Genomic DNA, 5,386 nt, shown 5'->3' with positions numbered 1-5,386 from the left:
GCTAAATGATTGAGAACTATTACTGAACCTTTGTTCTTGACTTTTGAAGAAGTGGCAACACTTGTTCTCCCAAATCACAATATTTAGAAGTTAATCAACCACAGAAGAAAATTCAAATGTGAAAAAGTCATGAGATTGAAAAAAAAACAAGATTTCTGCTTTTAAAATTCCTGGATGTTTCCATTTTAGCTCCATTCATTTCTAAAGAAGAAGGAATTGTACAATCTTTCCCTGTTGAAATTGTACTTGGATCAAAATGGAGACCTAGCAGCTGGTCTGAGGATCGTTAGTAGGGTGATTCTTCCCAAGGAGGATCCCATCAACAAGTATTTGGGGAGGTTTGAAAGACAACAACTTAAAATAAAAAAAGATGCTTTGTCACAGTTCCAGTTGCTCAACAAGGTGGGGAAAATATTGATCTCTTTTCTTCATTTTTCCAAAGAATTAGGACCCTTTTCAAGTGGGGTAAACCTAGTCAAAAATGTGGGTATCCTGCATTGAGAATTTAATGTGCAGAATAAAACATCCATAATTATATTAGATAGATCGAGGGGTTTCAGTTCTTTTGACCAAAGTATCCTTCAGATGCTACAATTCTGAATATTGTTATAAGCTAATATAATGCTGATTCACTTATATCCAAAATGAGATTTGGGGTGATTATTATTTAGGACACAAATCATTGCCAATTAATGTCTCTTTTGCAATTTGTCACCATTAAACTGTTGTGAGAAATCATATGCTGAGGAACTTCAGGTTAATAGCTTCAGGCTCACTTGTTCCTTGTCTTCAAATATGAGACATGAAGGCAATTCTGTTAACCAGCGCCTGACCAGGTTTCAATTGAATCCAATGAAATGGAATCAAGATTGAATAGACGTTCTGTTGGTTCAATTGGGAAAGAACAGAATAACAGAATTGGAAGGGACCTTGTAGATCATCTAGTTCAACCCCCCCCCACCAAAAAAAGCAGGAGACCTTACACCATTTCTAATTCACCATTGCAGTCCAGTCTCTTCTTGAAAGCTACCAGTGATGAAGCTTCCACAATTTCTGAAGGAAACTTCTGTTCAATTGGTTGATTTCTCTCACTCACAGAAAATTTCCTAATTTCCAGTTTGAATATCACCTTGTTCAGTTTCCATCCATTATTGCTTGTCCGGCCTTCAAGTGTTTTGGAAAAGAGTTTGACTCCCACCTCTCTATTCAGCCGCTCAAATATGATCCGTCTATTCACTAAACTAGCCATGCCCAGTTCCTGCAACTGTTCATTGTATCTTTTAGCCTCCACTCCTCTAATCATCCTGGTTGCTCTTTTCTGCCCTCTTTCTAGAGTCTCAACATTTTTTTATTGTGTGGTGACCAAAACTGGATGCAATGTTCTAGGTGTGGTCTTACTAAGGCTTTATACAGTGTTATTAGTACCTCATCAGATCTTGATCGAATCTTTCATTGCCTGGTTAAAGTCAGGGTCTCCTAAGTTTGTAGAACCATAATCTGTGCCATTTTTTAATGATCTGAAACCATAGTTATACATCTCTCTCTTTAATTCCACTGGGATAGTGGAATTTAGGAAGGAGGTCCAAGGCTTTCAATTCACATGAAATAATAATGACTGGTCTGATGTGAGATTATTTCTCCATTGATTGTTTAAATTTATTTGCTGCCCATTTTACCATGATAATGGCTTGGAAACTGGAGTACTCAAGACTCACTTTGGTGTGAAAGAATCCTGGTATGAGAAGAAATAAGGGACAATTTCAAGGGAAAAATTACTTGAATTTGAGCTTTGGCTTTTAAGAGTGCCCCATAGTTTTAGAAACTAGTCAGTCAGTTTTAACTTTAGTTCACCAGCATGGTCGCCATATAAATTGAATTAATTAATATAGAAATAAAGAGTGTATCCTTTAAGGTTGTCAGTCCTAGTTTGTAAAGAAATTTTCCTCTGTATCTTAAGTGGGGGATAGTTTTGGATTTCTTTCAAAGATTAGCAAGCTGGAGGCTGGGGGGAAAGTTGGTAGTTAGCCAGGTGGTTTAGCCAGGCCAGGCAGGGGAGCCAGGGGACCCCAGTGGGGGGACACTCCAGCCTCCAACCTACAATGCTTACCTTTTTGAGTGGGCAGCTGTCCGCAAGGCTTCTTAGAAGTTCCAGGAGAGGCTTCTGATCCAGTAGGGGTCGGTGAACTGAGCAGCTAGGCCACGTGGCAAAGGGACCTTATATAGGGGGTTGGTGGGGGGTGGAAGCAAAGCACCAAGCAGCTGGAAGTGAACCGGTGCAGGAGTGATCGGGTGATCGGGCAAGCAGCGATCGGGCAACCAGGAGAGGGTGGGGCCACCAGGGATTTTTACCTCCAGTTCAGAAAACCATGGCCTATCTTCGCTACCAGTTTGAGCGAACTGGGTCGAACTGGGAGGATTTCACTCCTGATCTTATTGCAAAGTCATTCCTATATGAAGAATAGAGGGATGCATATTAATTCCATTGTTAGGTGGAACCCCCTGGTTGTCACTTGATGCTTGAATCTTTTCTCAATTTCATCCCGTCAGATTTTGTTAAGTAGAAAGGTACATTTTTTGCTATCTGATACATCCCAAGAAAAGGAACTAAATGAGGCATCTGCCTGCAAGTGTATCTCCTGAAGCAATTTGGAAGTTTCTAGAGATTTCGTATTGCCTAAGTGAAGACTAGAGTATTTTTGGGTAATATTCATGTCCACTTCCATCTTAAATGAATAATGAACCTCTACATATTTTCTTTGGCATTTCTTCTTTCTCTTCTCAGTCTCTGCCTCAGTCCAAATGTGTGGAAAAATGTCAGCCTGGATTTGTCATGAAGGCTCGAGAAGGAGAGCCAGTTTGCTGCTACGACTGCGTTCCTTGTCCAGAGGGGACCATCTCAACTCAGGAAGGTGGGTGAGAGATATGCATTTTTAAGACAGTGGTTTTTATTAATGGTTTGGTTCTTAATTTTCATGGTGTCCAATTCCTTCAATTATGGGAGAGATAAGAAAAGGATTATGAAGGATGAGGTAGGAAGAAGGAGATTGTGAATTGGTTAGGAAATATCTCCTTTATTTGCCAATTTGGATGGATCCTTCCATATCTTTTTTAGGAACTTCTAAATTCTTTGTAACTTGAGGAATGGTTTTAGTTCAATGGGGTTTGCTCACTCAAACCAACTTTATATTACAGGCCAAAAGATTAATCAATCATACATTTAATCAATCAATCTTTAGTAAGAAAATAAATCCTAATAAGCTGAAATATCTAATTAGAAGGAGCAATTGAGAGAGAGATTTTGGGTTTAAGGAATAATGAAAACCAAACAGATGTCTCAGCATAAAACCATCACGTGGATATTTCCTTCCCTCTTTTTCTTATCTTTCCAATTTTCTTATATTGTTAAGTATTGAAATACAAACAGTTATAACACCAACAAAAAAAAGGAATATAGTCCTGCTTTTGAAAGGGAAAAAAAATCTAACATGCTGTGTTAGGATTAAAAACAACAGAAAGTTGGGGGGGGGGAGAACTAATAAAAGATCAATCTATTTAATATCCATTGATACTAATGTTGAACTCATTTTCCATTTAAAATTGTTGCCCAAATCTAGAAAATGGATTCAGTTCCTCTTCTAGAATTATTTCATGAATTAATCTTTCTTAAGATCTTTTTATTTTCAATTTTATTTATCAAATTTATATGGCTCTCTATTTCACACAAAGAGACCCTTGTTGGCATACAATTAAAGCAATAATTAAAAATTAAAACAATGAGAAATAAACTCCAAGAAAGCAAGGCAGGAAGGCATGAAGATGCTACCAACTATGCAACCAGCATGCAGGGCTCTGTTACCAGGTGATTCCCAGGGCTGATGACAGAATCACATTTTTAGGGATTTCTAGAAGGCCTTAAAGCTTGGAGATACTCCCTAATCCAGGGTAGTTAATGGTTTTTAACTGGAAGGGGCTGTACAATCTCCCCTGAAGTAGGCAGTGCTGCAACCCTTTTCAAGAAGAACTCCATGGATCCAAACCATGTTAGAAAACTTTTACCCTTTGTCCAATATTTTTACAGCAATTGTTTGACAGCACAATTGTTGGGTCAATCATCAATAACTGAGTTTAAACATTCCTAGGAGAAATGTATGTCTAGCATCTGTCAAAAATTAACATTAAAACAAGCAAACAAAAAACAAACTTAAAGTAAAGTCAGTGAAAGATAGGAATCTAGTGGATTGATTACCTCAGAGAAGGGAGTTTCTGGCACCACATATTTCTTATTTTAATTTGATTTAGTGTTCCTGTTTTTTTATACTGTATACTGTATATACAGTATCTTGGGGGATTTTTTGCTGGAACGTATCTATATACAACTTAATGAGGCTTTCCTGTCCCTCAGTATCAAATCTCATCTAAAGGTTTTCTTGAATTTGAAAGACTATAAAATAAATATTATTTTCTTTTCTCAGATACTGAAAAATGCACCAAATGTCCAGATGAACAATATCCAAACAAGAAGCGAGTCCAATGTATCCCCAAAAGAATAACCTTCCTGTCCTATGAAGAACATATCGGCATAATCCTTGTGTTCTTTGCTCTACTCTTGTTCCTAACCACAAGCCTTGTTTTAATCCTATTCCTTAAATATCTAGAAACTTCCATTGTCAAAGCCAACAACCGGGACCTCTCCTTCACCCTCCTGATCTCCCTCCAGCTTTGTTTTTTGTCCTCCATTCTCTTCATTGGCCAGCCAAGGAAAGCCACCTGTCTTCTCCGACAAACAGTGTTCAGCATTGTCTTCTCAGTAGCTGTGTCTTCTGTGTTGTCCAAAACAGTCATGGTGGTGCTGGCCTTCCTGGCCACAAAACCAGGAAACAGGATGAGAAGATGGTTAGGGAAGAGCTTAGCCAACTCTATCATCCTTTCTTGTTCTGGTGTACAAATTTTCATTTGTGCCATGTGGCTGGGAGTTTCTCCCCCATTCCCTGACTCTGATATGCACTCCCAGTCTGGAGAGATCATCCTTCAATGCAATGAAGGCTCCGTCACCATGTTTTATGTTGTCCTTGGCTACATGGGTTTCCTAGCTGTCGTTTGCTTCATGGTGGCTTTCTTGGCTAGGAACCTGCCTGGAGCCTTCAATGAAGCCAAGCTGATCACCTTTAGCATGCTGGTCTTTTGTAGTGTCTGGATCTCCTTTCTGCCCACCTACCTGAGCACCAAAGGAAAGTCCATGGTGGCCGTGCAGGTCTTCTCCATCTTGGCCTCCAGTGCTGGACTGCTGGGCTGCATCTTCTTCCCCAAGTGCTACATTATCCTCCTGAGACCAGATCTAAACACAAAGGAACATCTAATGATAAAAGTAGGGAACTGATAATAAAAT

At 39.1% G+C, this 5,386-nt stretch overlaps 1 long non-coding RNA gene across 1 annotated transcript; it reads left to right on the top strand.

Annotated features, from left to right (window-relative positions):
* Positions 1–201: 201 nt before the first annotated feature.
* LOC148047346 (uncharacterized) lies at positions 202–4,607 on the top strand. The gene is made up of 3 exons (XR_015696148.1): positions 202–402; positions 2,783–2,909; positions 4,473–4,607. It is a non-coding gene; the product is annotated as an uncharacterized LOC148047346 (long non-coding RNA).
* The last annotated feature ends 779 nt before the right edge of the window (positions 4,608–5,386 follow it).

The sequence above is a fragment of the Thamnophis sirtalis genome, unplaced genomic scaffold, assembly GCF_051295495.1.
Source record: "Thamnophis sirtalis isolate CommonGarterSnake01/CBP01778 unplaced genomic scaffold, rThaSir2_p1.2 scaffold_3, whole genome shotgun sequence".
Lineage (NCBI taxonomy): Eukaryota > Metazoa > Chordata > Lepidosauria > Squamata > Natricidae > Thamnophis > Thamnophis sirtalis.
The sequence above is the reverse complement of the archived record's forward strand: the minus strand, read 5'-3'. Positions and strand labels throughout refer to the sequence as shown.